This window comes from Anas acuta, chromosome 1 (genome assembly GCF_963932015.1).
Source record: "Anas acuta chromosome 1, bAnaAcu1.1, whole genome shotgun sequence".
Lineage (NCBI taxonomy): Eukaryota > Metazoa > Chordata > Aves > Anseriformes > Anatidae > Anas > Anas acuta.
In genome coordinates this window covers 116,803,174-116,819,754 of record NC_088979.1, presented here as the reverse complement: position 1 = coordinate 116,819,754, position 16,581 = coordinate 116,803,174, and the positions used below count along the sequence as shown (strand labels likewise).

General features: G+C 41.5%; 1 long non-coding RNA gene across 10 annotated transcripts in view; it reads left to right on the top strand.

Moving 5' to 3' along the window:
• LOC137863215 (uncharacterized) overlaps positions 1 to 16,581 on the top strand; it is a 216,414-nt gene that overhangs the window by 114,509 nt on the left and 85,324 nt on the right. For all 10 annotated transcript variants that reach the window (XR_011100757.1, XR_011100764.1, XR_011100760.1 and 7 more), the window contains exon 6: positions 5,982 to 6,078. This is a non-coding gene — a long non-coding RNA (uncharacterized lncRNA). The remainder of the gene's footprint in view (positions 1 to 5,981; positions 6,079 to 16,581) is intronic.

Here is a 16,581-nt window from a genome sequence, read left to right as displayed (position 1 = left end):
AGTAACCAAAAGGCATTTCATACGTATGAGCCTTTCCTAATCAGATTTCATCTGTTTTTTCCTATTTAAACACTGCTGTATTCTCATTGTTGCTTTTCCTAATCTGTGAGGTCTCAGAACTAACTTGCTTCTTTGCTCTTAGTGATATCCCTTGATAGTTTGAGAGAGGCAGAAAAAGCTAAAAATAGTGAACCTATCCTCAGTCCCCTAGGAACATATTTTAATAAACCCAGGCAACAACTAGGAAGGCTTGAAAAGGAGAGTAAGACATACCTCTCTGAATCTGAACAAACCTTAGGAAAGCACGGCTTAAGAAATAAACGTTGTTTAAGCTTTTATTTTATATAAGTCAATTTGCCTATCCAATGTAAAACATATGTCATAATCCATTCAGGTAATAGGAACAAGATAAAATCTCTCTCTGTGATCTTACTGCATTCTCTGCACCCAGATGTGACCCTGGCAAATGATCAGAGACTTGCTTTACATTTTGTTGGTCAGCAATGTATATCAGTAAAGCTGCCTGGAAGCTGCTGTTGTTCCATCTTGCATTTCTACACACAGTCAGAGTTATCTGGACCATGGGGTATCCACTGAACAAAAAAGAAACTATTTTATACGTAGCATTTATAGGTAGGAAAGAAGGAATACACTGAGACTAAGATTCTCCAGATACTTGTGATTTTGGGTGCTGTACTCTTATGCTGAGTAGTACGATAATGCTAAGGAGGGTGGGGGATTAGAAACCAGACAGACGATTTTAGGGCAGTATGCACTACTTCAGGTTGGATGCTCAGAGGAGTAACACCATCTGCCTTCAGTGTCTAGCTTAAGGGCTGTGTCCATTGGAAGTTAGGTGCCTACAACATGGAAAAAATTGACTGTCAGTTGCCGATCACTTTTGAAAACCCTGTCTCATGGTTCTTGGTTGTTGTGTCAAAGGTAAGGAAGGACCTTTGCTTTGCGGCCCCTTGTATCTGCTGTGCCAACAACATTACAAGGATTTTCTGGCTGTCTTGGGTGGCATTTTATTAGCAAATGAGTGAATTCTCTTCTCGTAAATTTAACACAACTTTTGTTGTTAGAGGTAAAAGCCTCATTACAAAGTCATGGCTAACTACATCCATGTCACTTCTGGGGACTATGTTTTTTTTTTTCCATTATGCAGTGCACATCAAAAAGCAAACCAACAACAAAAAACAACCCACAAACAAACCACCCCTCAAGCTCTCTCTCGTAATGATTCACCATGAGTAAGTACAGTGAGTGAGAGCACATCTTTCAGGCCTTCCCTAAGAAAACTGGCTGCCATATAACTCAGGGCAAAACTGGATCATGGCTTACCTGTCAGGGAAACGTAAGACATCATATGCTTCAGTGAAGGATTGGAAAGTTCCCCCTCCCTATGTGCTCCTATGTGAGGAGCTCATGTAACCAGACATCATGCCAAACCCTGGGTTCTGACTGTACCAAAGTAGCAAGCAAAAGGCTTTCGGAGTACAGGCATTGTATTCAAAGCCATAAAACACAACCAAACCCAAAACTAAACCAAAAACTCCTGACTTCTATCAGAGTATTCTAAGGACATTTTTCAAGAGGACTGCCAACACAGAGAACTGGAGCACATATAAAAATCCCAAGTCACTATATTTTAGTCAAGGCTGAAGGGAACTTTGATATTTGCCCTTGACCTTATCATTGATTCTTCTCACTAACTTCAGCTACATACTGTTTTTTTTCACCTGGTTTCTTATCTGTTAAATGAGAAGGATACTTTCAACAGGGGTCTTAGAGTTTTTTTGAGGATAAAATATATGTTCCAAGCATTGCATATTTATAATGAAATTGAATCACAGAATGGCCTTAAAATACTTTTGACTGCATAGGAATAGCTAAGAGTTTCCACTAGGAGAGTATTCCCTGGGTCATGGTTCTTGTTTCGATCACGTTCCATATGGAGAACTCATCATCAGGTATTCACCAGTGCCATAATTTACTGGAGCAATTGTAGCAGGCTGGTACGCTCGGTGTTTGGTCAGCTCATCTAGGACTATGTATAGTAAGTAATACATGCAGTATTTTCTATAGTCTAGGTTGATATGAAAGACACGTGCTTAGTGGGCTTTTCAAAGTGAGGCAGCCACATGAGTTGCTCAGAAACAGCAGCATGTACGTGCTTAGATCTTCAGAAAAGGCCTGGGGCAGAAAAAGCAGGGCTGTAGCCTATGTTTCCAAGAATTCTTAATGTCAAGTGAAGTCTGGAGCTAGAAAAATATTTTAATACCAGCCAGTCTGTTATATGCAGAAAGCATATAACTATTTTACAGGGCATTAAATATTTTTGCCATATTTGTAGTCATTTTCTCTTGTTTGTGCCAATTCAAATATATACTTCGTTTTCTAATCTTTGTTATTTACTCCTGCCTACAATCCTGTTCTTAGCTTTCTTTCCTGCAGCCTGCAGTTCTCAAAGGCATCTCCTTTTTGCTTATTTTTCCTCTTGATATTTCACTGATTTGTTTTCCATAACATCTAGATCCTTTTCAAGTTACTGGTTTCATCTGGTCTTTCTTCTTGATCTCTTTCTTTCTGGTCTGTAGTCACTTTTCATCACATTCATTCATTATGTTTATTCTTATCAATTTTTTTTTCTATTTTTGCCTTGTGGAATCAGTATTTATGCCATAACCTCTTTCATTTAGTATTTTCCTACTCTGTCTAAGGAAAATACAGTTATGAGATAAAAGGGCACTCCGGTCTCATACATTCCTTTCCCAAGAGACCAGGATTGTTCCCATCAGCGTAGGATCTGTTTTGTGCCTTGCTGAGGTCAATTATATACCAAAATTTCAAGCCCAGTTTTCAGTCACCGAAGCAGAAGGAACAAATCTCATTTCAAGCATTTTTTGTAACGATCTAAGAATTAGCTTGATTCAGTCATCACAGATAACTAGTTGGTTAGTCATTGATTGAGGTGAGGAAAGGGAAGTGAAGGGAAACAAGGGGTGGTCTAGAGGAATAATAGCCAGGAAAGCTGTTACCAAATATTCGTTATTTCCCTGGTGTCCATGTGGACACTGATGTTGTAATTTTGTTAAGTTTTTGATGGAAACTAGTTTTGGTACTCTGAAGGGACTGAAGCTGAGGTGTAAGCTGATTTTTATTTTAACCTACGGAAGTGAACAGCTTTGTGTCCCAAATCTTGTCTCAGAAGAGTCAAAATATTCAGATTCTTATTAATTCACCAAACTTCATTTCTACATGTATACTGAAACAACCGTACCTGAGCCCACTGGCTAAGTTCTGTTTTTTGAGCGCACAAACTTGACACATGCAAACCAAAAGCTCAACATTAAAATTTTGAACCCTCTTGGCTTTCCAGCCTTTCTCTTAGCCTTTTGTCCTCGTGAAGATGATCAGGACTCGCTCTTCAAAGCTGTGCTGAGGTCAGGTGCATCAGCAGACTCAGCGTCTCCCATCTCAGGCAATTTAAACATCAGCCCTCTTACTGTAGGGTCTAGACATGCGAGCCCAGCCATCACCTCTTGTTGAGTGATGTAAGACTGTAAGGGCAGAAAGCAGAGAGCTGGTCCCAGCCCCTGGGACAGATGGGAAGGGAACAGAGTGGGAGAGGGAACTCTGCCATATACAGAAATAGCAAGCCAGGCCGTACTGCCACTATCGCAATTGTTTTTGCTCAGTACTGGACTATCTAAACATAGGGTAACGGTTGCAGGGGAGAGTTAGTGTGAAATATAAACCTCATGGAGCTCTTACACAACATGCTTGACAAGACTTGCTGTTGCCTTCAGGGGGCAGTGTCGACCAACCCCAGGCCGCTCGGTCCCTCGGCTCACAGACACCAATGTGGTGGATGGCAAACGGCGTTTATTGTCGAGTCACATGGCGTCATGTACCCGAGGCCCATAGCGTCACTCCCGCTCGCTGACATCACAGACCACACGCTACTGTCCATCAAGGGAGGGGCTCCACCTTTCCGTGCTGCGCCACATCGTCCGGCCGACAGACCCTAACTACCCACAGCTTGCCTGATAACTTCCAAAGTACAGACATACAGCAGTGCCTTTGTGACACAGGGAAAAAGCTGTATATGAAAATCCTGTCTCTCCCTTAAATAATAACATTAAAAAGGAATCTGGAGCGTTAGAGAAGAGCTCAGCCGGGACTGGCAAACACAGCATCCCACAGGTGAGGCTCTGACTGGGAGCCAGAACACACCTGCAGCTCCTTCTCTATGAAGGCACGCAGAAGCCCCAGCATGACTACTCCAGTTGAAGCTTCAGGCAGCCCTGTGAATATTATGCTGATAACAAAAAACTTAGTAATTAAGTACTCCTTAAGCATGTTTATACAGAAATAGCTACATTGCTGGATGTGTCCCTTCAGGTTCTCTGTACAGCAGATGTACTTCTGAAAATAGAGAATCTGGGGTGATGTACAGTGGCTGGGTGTCATTTGAAGCATTCCAGCTGGATGAGAAGATGAAAAAAACCTCTGGAATCTGAATAGTAAATCATACAGTACGGCAATAACATCTAGCACAAGTTAAACTTGGGAGACAGTTTTCAGAAGACTGTTGTAATTGCAGCCTTGTTGAATAGAGGTTTATTTACAGTGTATTTGAGCAATGAGAGGTTTATTAGTAACCCCCATTTATATTTTGGTTGGTGGCATTTGGGGTTATTTTTAGATGTGAGCACCTAGACATATATTAGTGATGTATGTGTAGCATGCATTTTTAATGTCTGACATTGCCTTTTAAAATATTTTTCCATGCTTCTAAGGCATTAATTAATGTTCTGTTTGAGGGAAAATTTGGAAAGAGAATAGTTTTTCCCTTTCTTATAGGCTAAAAGTCCACAGCCAAAACTGTGATAGGCTTTTTAATTTTGTCATACAAGAAGCACAATATAACAGCTGAGATTTTGTTAAGAACAAAACACAGCTGCCAAAATCCAGTTCTAATAAGCTTAGTATCGGTTAGCTAACTTGAGATATAACTGCACTTACCAAGTGTATGTAATTTAGAACTGCTAACAAGCCCTCCCCCTAACCCCATCACCCCCCCCCCCCCCCCCGCCAAATACATATTCTGAAATCTATACAGATGCCCAATTCCAGTAATGATGACTGAACATACACTTCCTTTGTGTACATCAGTATTATCCAGTTGTAACAAATCATCTGACTTTATTCCTTGTGGTTCTGGCTATCTGAAAACATGAAATGATGTTCAAAGAATTCAGAATGACAGATTCCCCCTCCATTCCACATGGCCTAGGAAACTGATTTATTGTCAGCAGTATTACAAGAAGTGGGAAGGAAATTTTATTAGAGGTGTATAAGGCAGAAAATACATGAAAAGGGCAAACATCTGTGTTTAAAAAGAATAAAAAATCCAATGTACCTCTTTCTTTGTGCAGTCATTCTCAGTAATACATGAAACATTTTCAGATCTGTAATGGTTGGAGTTTTATTGGCAGCACTGCAAATGCACATACAAGGGTGCACTCGTAAAATGTCAGTATCTTTTCTGGGAAATAGCCTACATCTGCAGTTATTTTAAAGAGTGCTGACAGAAGAAGGTTGTTGCTTAAAGCTTCATCTATAATGTGGAAGTGCCGGATCCAGAAATAAACGCAACAGTAGACAGAATCCTCTAATTGATGATGATCCTTCTCTGTTGTTCAATTCAGGGAGAGATGAACATATTCACAACTTTAAGATGAACCCTGGATTAGATGTTGTGGAAAGGAAAAAAACATAGTTGGCTCTGTGGCAAGACTAGGGAGAGCTTAAGCTTTAAGATGTTAATAGACATAAAAGATAAAAATTCATAAGTAAAAGGATCCTGATACATCTGTTTCTGATTTTAGGCATGCATAGAAGCTGTCTGATCAAACATTTCCTAGAATATGTGTTTTCTAAAGGATAACCTATGACTGTTCTTGTGTTGACAGAGGTGCTGCTCTTGAGAGGTGCTGAATGGCCCTTGGACTTGAAGAATATCCTGAATTTCCTCCATCTTCAGTAACAGAAGAAAATACTCAGCACCAGGTAGGAACTAAAGGAGATCTGATTCATGTGCGAAAAATGAGTAAATCTTTAGAGAACTGTCAGAGGAGCTTGCATTCCAAAGTCTTGCAAGTCATTACAAATGCAAAATGAGGTTTCATTGTTCTTTAGGTGAAAAATCTTAGCTATATGCCTGTCATGAAGCCCTGAGTTAAAAATACCTTATGGTAGTCCGGTTGCATCCATATTAGATTACTCTCTTGGCTTTGCATGTCTTCCTGCTGATGGCAATTGCTTCTTTAAATCCCCTTACATCTAATTTAATAGCCTGTGTTATCTGAAGTGCAATGATCAGGATATGGAGAAGTAGTCTTTCTAAATTTTATCCTTTGGACTTTTTATCCCATGTATGTGATGCAGCTGGTGTCACTGCTATCATTTATAATAGCTAAGGCTTATTTCTCCAGATATTGGAACACCTCCAGCGGGGAAGCTTGCTGCATAACTAATCCTATTCCTAGTAAAGGACATGGACTTGCACCAACATAAATACTAATAAAAGTTCTCTCAAATAAGGGCATCTGACAGACAGCAAATATTTCTTTTGTTTGTGGAAGGAAATAAAGCTCAAGAGGGTGTTAGGATTTCTGAATCTAGGTTTGACTGTGTGCCTTCAAGAATAATCTCTCATGAAATATGAATTGGGCATCCGGCATAAAGAACTGCATCAGACTTCAGGATCCTGCTAGGCTCCTAGGATCCTGCACAGAGCTGGCTGTTAGTAAATGATGAAACATGTTTAGGTGTCAATGAAAACCCTTTGGTTGTGGCCTAGCTCTAAAGCAGTTGATTCACCAGTAGTTCTGCAGTGTATCATTCCTGTGGGAATTAAGTTGCTGAGATCCCAAGACAGAAATGGATTTTGAAAGAGCAATTACATATGGTTGAAACCATAGCATTGTAGCTAGTTAGCCAGATGAAAAAAACAGCAATCAACACGAGGGAGAAATAAATGCATGAGCTAAATACCTAGCAAGTGGAAAATATTGTTGTTTGAATTATTAATCTACATGTGTCAGAGAGAAGTGGTAGTGTGGTGCCTCTTCGTAGAGAGTAGGAACTGGGCACAGAGGTCTCAGATGGTCTTGACTGACCCCTTATATTTTGCAAGGCAAGCTGGAAGTCCATGTGTCATGTCAGCTCTTGCAATGAGGTGAGAGGCAGAGCTAAGGAGGAGAGGACACAGCAGAAGCTGAACAATGGTGTATCAAAAGCTGAAGTCAGGCACAGAGGGAACACAGCGAGCAGTTGTCTGGCACTGAGAGAAGTCAGTGTTGGTTTTCTTTTTCTGCCTGCCAGCTTGAACACCAAATGTCCGACAGTGAACGTACAGGTTGTTGTCTACAGCCACTCCCACGTTCCTGCCTGAATGTGTGAGTAAATAAATGCTAAGTAAGGACAAATGACTAAGACCTGAACGCGAACTAGCAGTTCTTCGGTTAGTGATTCTTTGGAAAGTAGCTGATACTTTGCCTCTCAACAGTAGAGACAGTGGAGGAAATGATGTTGTATGTCCTGCAGTCTGGCCTCTCTCCATATTCCTTCCAAACAGTCTGTGAGAACAAAAGGCCAGGCCTGTAAATAGAAAAGAAAAGCTGCTTGTACATATCATCACTTCTTGATAAAAATAGACAAAGCCTGTTCTCACTTCATTCCTGGCATGAAAGGCTTACGGGTGTTTTCCATATGACAGCATTTATAGTGTATGCACATTGAAAACTTAGCACCTGGTTTTTGAAAAGTAGGTAGCAAGAAACAAGTTTGCTCATCTGTGACCATACTAAGTCAAGACACTTGACAGTCTCCAGTGAGATGCTTGGGAGCTGTGTAACAGAAACCTTCCTTTGAGTTCTTGAGGGAATTCAAAACCGTGCTGATAGTACCGAATTGTATTGCTTCCTATGGGTTGGCACATCTTCCTAAGATGTCACTGTCTCTGGGGACTTTCCCCATGTTTTCCAGGCAAACTCCTTCATGCACTATGTGCTGTCCTCAGATGTTCTGAAGGGTTTCCCAGGCAGGCATTCTTGAAACTGAACTGGGATTACAGAATAGCTTATTTGAGAGCCCAGCTCCAGTCTAAAACAAATTCAGTTTTGTCCTTGATGCTTCTAATTTTAACTTTTACACTCAAGTGGTATAAATTATTTTACCAGAGTCTACCAGCTGAGCCTGTCGCCATGTACCTTTCTGGCACCTAATAAAATAAAATAAAAAGGTAATAAGGAGTCATCACAGGATAGCAGGAAACTGTTTCTTAGAGCAAAGTGTGCAGGTGTGGGAGTGCAGCACACCTGTGACGGCCAGCCAGCCACAGATACTAGCTGGTGAGGAGCATGTCCTTGGCATTGCATCAAGGCTGCTGTTTTATATGTAATGGTAGCTGTGACCAGCACTACAGCTCTGACCAGCTTGCAAGTTGCAGAGCAAAAGCAGTGAGTTAGGTGTCTGTCAGTAAGGTGAATCAATTCACCTGTTTGGTTAAAAGAGAAGGTGGGTCAGTGCAGCTCAGGGCTGGGGACTGTGCACTAGGATGTGCCTAACCTTTACGTGGCTGAATGAGAAGGGAGAAATGGTTATTGACATGTTTACACCTGATCACATCACAGGGCAAAATGCAGGACAGGCCTCTTGTCCACCTTCTCCCCACGCTCCTCAAAGGCCTGGCCTGACCTGACCTTGTCTCTGTTTGAGACGTGACTGGAGGGGAACCAAGGAGCCCTGAAGCTCTGGCGTTCTGCTGTCCTGGTCGTGCTGTGGGGCTGGCGGGGATGTAAACAAGGGTGGGGAAGAGGAGAGCTTCCGCCAGCCGCTGATCTACTCTCAGGAAGGCGGGAAGCCTGAGAGCCGAAAACATTACAGCATTGTCTTTTGGAATTGACTGAACATGTGCAAAATCACTGTCCTAATGATAAACATTGTAATAAACATTGGCAGGACATGAATGCAGCTTCTGCAAAGGCTTCTTCTTCTTTCTTCTTCTTCTTTTTTTAATTTTTTTTTTTAAATAATTATAAAAGCAGCTCAAATCACATTTTTCTTTATCACATCTTTAAAGTTTGTTATCCCATGCCCCTCTAGATTGCCATATGGTAAAAGCAATGGCTCTTAGAAGTGTTTTTTTGTAGAACTGTAGTAGACATGAATACCAAACAACTTCACAAAACCACTAAATACTTGGCAAGCTTCTAGTCTACTGTAATTTTGAAAAAATGCTCAAGACAAATGTTTATGTTGAAGGGGGAAACATCCCCAGGATAGAGCTATCAATTAATGGATGATTTCAGCTTTCCTATAGGACCCTGTTCTATAAGCCATACATCATAACCAGTGAATACTGTTCACTGTAATTAAACTTTTCTAAACCTTCAAAAGCATTTGAATTGAGTGGATGCTGCCCTGGCTCTTCTGGCATGTTTCATACAGGACGTCTGGCCAATTCTCCAGTCTTCTCTCAGATATGTTACTGATCCAAAATATTTTCACCAGACACCCTGAAATGGAATCACAAGTTTGCCAATTTCCATTTCATGTATCTTCCTTACAAAACTGAAAATTACAGCTCATGAGCACTGGTGATTTGATTGCTCAATTTCCAAACTTAACTCACTAGAACAAAATAACAACAAAGATTTAGATGATGATGTCTGGCCTTTATGAGACAAAATTGCTTACCAAAAAACTTATGTTATTTCCAACTCAGAAGTTAGGCCTGGGGGGGATTGGTGCTCTTAAACCACTGATGAAGTACAGATCAACAATTACCAGTAGGGCTTCATCAGAAGAGTTATTGCATTGTTACATTGACATTTCATTGAACCTGCCCAGGTTTCCAATACAAAAAAACAACTCTCAGTGCCTTTACACTGGGTAATTTTCAATTTTCTCAATACTCTGAGCTCCAAGTCAGCACTTTTTTGAGAAACATATATGTCAGGAGGAAAGTTCTCAACAAAGGTCTCATATTCTGATTTCCTTGGACTTTACAGCAAAATTTCAAATGCTGCTGAAACTGCCAAAAGAGAAAAATGTGTGTTATAGTATTACAGATGATAACATAGTCCAGTCTGGTTTTTTTCTTCGAACTAGTGCTGTGAGAGCTTAAGCAATGTTATTTCACTAGGCCAGGAAGTCTAGGCAGAACTTCATTAAAGTACAGCCGACCAACCTGTTACATGAACCGGGTTCTGCAAGGGGATATTTGGGACTTTGGCAGTGTAGTGGTCTTACAAGTTGGTTTGCTGTTCCTTAAAGCTGTAGGCAGTGGCTTGAACATCTCTTGTCCACCACAGAGCTGTAATCTTACCTGGATGCCAGCTAGCTAAATCATATGTGTGGTCTTTATATCTGAAAGGTCTGCTCAGGGTCAAGTTACAGGTCACATTCATTCATTCACTACCACAGCCCATGATTCCTGAGGAGTTTGTCATTGCTGGTACCAAGCTGGCTGGGGCTGTGTGTTCTCCTCCATGCAGAAAGTGCTCTGGATGGAAGGCATGTGGAAAATGGAAGGGACTTGTGGCTCTGAATAGCAAGCATTATGTAGTGAATGTTGTACTTGAAAGGGAATGACATGATGGCTAGTGAGGGGCTCTAAGCCAATAAGGCATCATCCAGAATTTTAAAGTGTTGTTATCTTTTGTAATACTGTATATCAGTTTATAAATATCATCAGATATTTATGAGGTTAAAGTAACTGCTTATGGACAGGTTGTAAAAGTGAGGGAACCCTGAAGGGCTCCAGGAGCAGGTTTAGGTGGTGGGAACATGGTATTTTTCTTTGTGTTTGGGTACAGTCTACGTTAGTATAGCAGCCTCTTCATTTTGTTCAGTGTAAAATAGGAGAAGATTGTGTTGCTTCTGGCTATATCGTCCCAGCAAATGCTCTGAGTTCGATAAAGAGCTTCACTCCTGAAGACTATCAGATCAGCATGTTTCACTGAGAAAAAACAAAAAAAAAAAAAAGGAAAAAAAAAAGAAAAACATTACTTTAAAATGTCAGAAGCAATTCTTGACAAAACGTGTTCTAGAGAACAGTAACGCCCTCTGTGTTCAGAGCAAGGTGGGCATCCTTTTTTCTGCCACTGTGAATATCTGCAAGGTGAGTGGATGCAGTTATGTAACTGAAGTATAGGCAACACTTTTAGCGAGTTCCAGGTGGCCCAGCTCTTCTTCTAGTCACTGAAGTGGTGCTTGTGTAGACTGATTCTTTGGCCCTGCTGCTGTGAGCTGATAGCACGTGCCCCTCTTAGCACAGCTGTCAGTGCCAGGGCAGCGGTGATGGTGGTGGAGAGTCTTCCAAGCTCCCATCACAGCCACTCTCCAGGTCTGAGTCTGTTCTCTTCATTTGACCAACCAACACAGGCAGGATCAAGCAGTCCAGTAAAAAAAAAAAAAAACAAAAACAAAACAAAAAAAACAAATTTTATGGGGGATCATTACAATGTGCCTGGCTCATGGCTTGCAGCTGCATCTCAGGAGGTTTGTATTTCCTTGACAAAGATGTTCCATAAGGAAAAATACCAGGGCTCCCCAGACAGACTGTTTCTCCCCCTCAAATCACAGGAGAGGCTTGTTGCCTGTTGTTCCTCCTAGCTTGTTCCTGTTGCTGCCTCGAGCTCCCACTGCCCCTGGCCTTTCACCAGCCACTAGCACTTAGGCCATGCTGCTACCCCACTGCGTGTTGGCAGTGGAGGGGGAAAATGCACATCGTGGGCAGCCCAGCAGAGCATCGGTGATCCTAAAACACCAAGCAAAGGAATTTAATGGGATTTTTAAAGCCTGAGCTTTCAAGTATGCAGCCTGAAGTTAAACACTTAAATCTGTACATAAGCATCAAAATAAACAGGGGTCTGATTTTTAAGAGGTGTAGAACAACTTGGGATTTCCACCCAATTCCCCAGAGGCTGTAAATGTGTTCATTGCCTCTAAAAATCTGGCAGCCTTATTAGATATTTAGGAATGAAGTTGCAATCCCAACAATCCAGGGAAGCCTGAGTGCATCCCTCAGACCTTTGCTGAGTGAGGAGCGGAGGGCTGAAGTCCAGGAAACCACTGAGGTCCCTAGTCTGAAACACACCAGGAATCTGGGTGCCTGTGTTCAGGAGCAAGACAAAAACAAACAAGCAAAAAAATTCAAATAAAACTCAGGTCCTCTCTGTTTGCTCACTTTCTTACCTTGCCAGGATTGCATGGCTTTATTCAGCATTGCGGTTGCCACATTGCAGTTAGATCCTTGGGGGTGAGAGTGCAGCCTTGGGATAGAAGGGCTTAAACCTCCTGGAGCGGTGGGACTTCTTTCTGTGCCAATGTTCCACTCCTTGTGCTGATACAGGAGACAAAGCCGGCTCTTGCCTTTGTCCAGCATCTTGTCTTCCTGAAGAAAACAATAGTAGCAACTCCGGTTGCCAAAAGGGATTGATCACGTAGCTAAAATCATGAGCTTTCTGCTGTTCTCACATCATTTTGTAAGTGGCTGGACTGTAGCTGATCCTCTCTTTTGATCATTTCTGTTTATCTGGCTTAGACTGCTCTTGCTCGGCAGTCTGTCTTTTCTACTTGTATTCCTGCATGCCTAACTTTCACCATTCACTGGGTTAAAAAGTGACTCGGGGCTGCAAATTCTTGTCCTGAAAACTGGAAGCCTAAAAATCATGGCAGCAACAACATTCCCCTGTAGAGCAGATCCTGTGACAGGGAAGTCCTATCACCTCACTGTTGCCATCTGCAGGACAGACAGACGTGTGTAGTGTGAAATGCTTCTCTAGGTCCTCTCTGTCATCAGTTCAGGGAGGCAGAGGCCTCCCATCTTTTATGCCAGTTATTTCCTGTCCCTTTGGAAAGGATAAATTGACCCCAGCTCCTCACTGCCACCACTGACAGTAGGGGAAGCCCACACGAGTAAGTAGGGAAGAGCTGAAGCCATCTGCACTCCAGGAAGATGAATTCATATTGAAAGATGTGTGGAAGAGGGCTGATAAATCAAATGGGAAGTGAGGAACCTGTCTTAGGAGGGAAGTTTAAAAGAGTAGGGCTAGTTTGGCTTAGTGTGATTAATTTTGAGAGGAGAATATGATTCTTTTCAGATGTCAAACATTATGGAAAAAGAATAGTTATTTAAGCTAAATTATTACAACATTGGTAGAAGGGCAAAATGGTATAAAAAGATCACAAATGCAACATATTTCTAATGCTTGCTTTGTCCAAAAAACTTCAGCATATCTCTTCACGATGGTACTGTGATTCACGGCATTTATGTTTCATCAACTGGGGAAAGGCAGCACCTGCTAGGGCATGTTACAGCTCCTCCCCTGTCTGAGTTCCTCTCCCTGCTTCCATCTCTCCTTGACATAAAAATCAGTGACAAGGATTGTATCATATGAGAAGCCTGCAAAACTCCCCTACAAATGTATTGGCTACAAGTCTTCTTTTGGAGAGAGGATTATTCTTACCAATTAAAGAAAAAAATACTCTTATGATAGCCTCTGGAGTCACAGGTATTCACCCTAATGACTGATGTGTCTGATATTAGCAGTCTTGGTCCAGCTGGAATGCTTTCTTCTTTTCTTACTGGTTATCCAAGTCTTGAATGAGCAAAAGGTGATACTTTGTGTGATAGGATTGCCCCAGCACTGAGGCATTGCTAGGACCAGAATCCCTCTGAGAATTACTTTTAGAAGGAGATCCAATGTTACCTTCTTTGTGAGCTGAAAGTCTAGTTTCATTGCTAGTACTTTCTTGGGAAGAAAAGGCAAGAAAAGCTAGGTCAGTTCTTCTTAAATACCCAGTGTATACCACTGGGCTGTTTGTTCAACTACTGTTGGAACATTTTAGGGTTTTTCATATCTGTAATACTCTTAAACATTGCAGTTAAGACTTTATTCTCAGAACTCATTGTCAGCGTTTTACAGTTGATGCCTTCATTTGTTATTTATTGATTTGGTGTTAGAGCTGGTATTTCATTACCCCTTCTGGTCAGTAGTATAACCCAGAAAGGCAGCCACTGCACATACCTCATCTGTCCGTGCCCTGTGTACGAGCCAAACTGAGTGCGATTTTACTTCAGAAAGGGGACATGAGGGAATCAAGGTTGACAGAGCTTGCACATCTATGTGACAGAAAAGAAAGGTAATACAGTGAAAGGACGCTATCCATTTGTATTAGCAACTGATATCCCTTTCCTGTGTTTCACCTGTTGCCTTTATGTCCAATGGGTTATGCAGAAAAGATGTGTATAGATGAGTAAAACTATGCATAGAATAATGTTTGCAAGACTTCAAGAAATCAAACTGGAATTAAATCATAGCAAAAATGGCAAATGAGGCCAGAAAAATGTTTAATTCACATTGACATTATTTCTGCTTTCTGCAAAGAAAAAAAAAAAAAAGAAAATATGCCTTTCTTTACTGTTGTAAACTATAAGTTGTGTAGTTACAGTGATGAGCAACATTCTCCTGTCTGCTGCTTTCATGTTAATCTGGAGGAGCTGCAGTAAAATTGGTGGAGTTACTCTGGTCTCCTGCCCGGGGGAGTGTCTGGCTCTGGTACACATAATTGCAGCAGGGCAGTCAAAGAAGCATTGTAAGAAGACGTGGTGAAAAATTTGCTAGTTAGACCCTTTACTTAGTAAATTAATTTTGTTCTGAAGGGCATGGCTTCAGGGTGGGAGTCAGCACTGTGGACTGTGCAGGTGATGGGGCTGGGGTTTGGGAGCTGTGGGTATGCGAGCGCCATACGGTGGTGATGGCTGAGGCCCACAGGGGTGCTGGATCTGGCTTCCTGCAGGACTTGAGAAGGCTGCCCGCTGCCTGAGCGGGCACAGCTTGAGAGTTAGGTGGGCAGCTGTCCAGGGAGAAACTGAGGCATAGAAAGACCTGCATAAATGCTGTTGATGGCAGCAGCAAATCTGCTAAACCTTGGCTTGTTAACACCACTGCAGAAGATAAAGGGGTCATACAACATTCCTCTAATTTTGTAGTGTTCCAGGCCTACGACCTACTTGCTTTGTCCAGACACAAGTGAAATGCCAAGCATCAGGAGGATTTCTGCATTGGGCCTTTACTCCTCAGCAGGTTTACAACAATTACATGATCAATGTGGAAAGATGGAAGGTATTACCCACAGGCAACAGTAAAAATCTATCAGCCCTTTAGATATTTTGAAAAACTTACTCATTGGGGTAATAGATAGCAAATAGTGAAAATATAGTAATGTAATATTTACATACTTCCATCTTTAAGAAAAAAAAAAAAGAAAGGTATTATTTCTGCCTTATTTTCCTAGTTGTCTTGGAACAGTTTCTCCTTGATAAGCCTCTTCTGGTTACATTTTTTCTTCAAGTCTCAGGGACTGAAACCTGTCAAGTTCTCTCCAGCCCTGTGGTATCAACTTTCTTTCTAACTAGATAACTAGTTAAAATGGTTGCAACTTAAGGTTACTTCTGGCCTCTGTTCCTGGTCAGTCTTAGATCTATGCTATTACTGAAGGATTTAGCCACTAACTTCTCTTAAGCTGTTTCATAAAAGGCACAGAAGGGTCCTGCTGATGAACCTCCTGCTGTTCCTCTTCCCACTTCAGTGCCACCCCATCACCTTCAGGCCTCTCTCAGGCAGTCAGTAAGAGAAGGTGCTGATACATTGAGCATAGATACAAAGTTCCTGAATTCTCATGGCTCCTGACATGTAGAAAGCCTCCTGGATACCATTCCCATTCGAGAAAAAGATCACTAATCCTTGCTGGGCTTAGCACTGAAGTGGCTCTAGTTTCTGGACACTCTAAGTGTTAGCTTGATGTGCTTCCATTCACTGCTTCCCTTTCTGCATCAGATGTATCCAGGGATATTGGGCGCTGCAGTAAGTCTAGCACTATGGTTTTAACTTTTCCCCAAAACTCCAATAAAAATGAAACAATCTAGCCAATACTTTGATGTTTCTTTCTCACTAAATCCATGAAAACATGGCTCTTAACAGTACTGGAAATGATCCCAACAGTCTTCCTCATAAAATGCAGTGCTTAGTTGACTAACAATGTCAGTGTTCTAAAAACGGTTTTCAGAAAACATGTAAGAAAGCAGAATGCATTTTCCCATTAGTATAGTTAATTTCCAGGTGCCCAGAGATGACCTTTGTCTGTGCTAAGGAGGGTCATGAATGGACAGCAAAGGAAATGGGGAGCTTGTGCATTTATTGATCAGAATATAAAAAAAAAACAACAACAAGCACTCTCTTCTAGTGGGCCAAAAAAGGCTTGAGAGGCAGACAAAGCAAATAATTCCACTCATTCCTTCAAGACAAAATATAGATTCGTGCAGACACTGTGCTGAACAGAAAGTTCTCCAAAAATATTTCAGGTTAATGGTTTTGCAGCATTCTCTCCAGTAACAGGCTCCCTGATGCTCATTGACTTAATGTTTTAGGTTGAAACTGTGAATTCTTGAACTTTCCAAATTTTATTCTCCATAAGATGCTACGCTGAACTTCCAGGTTC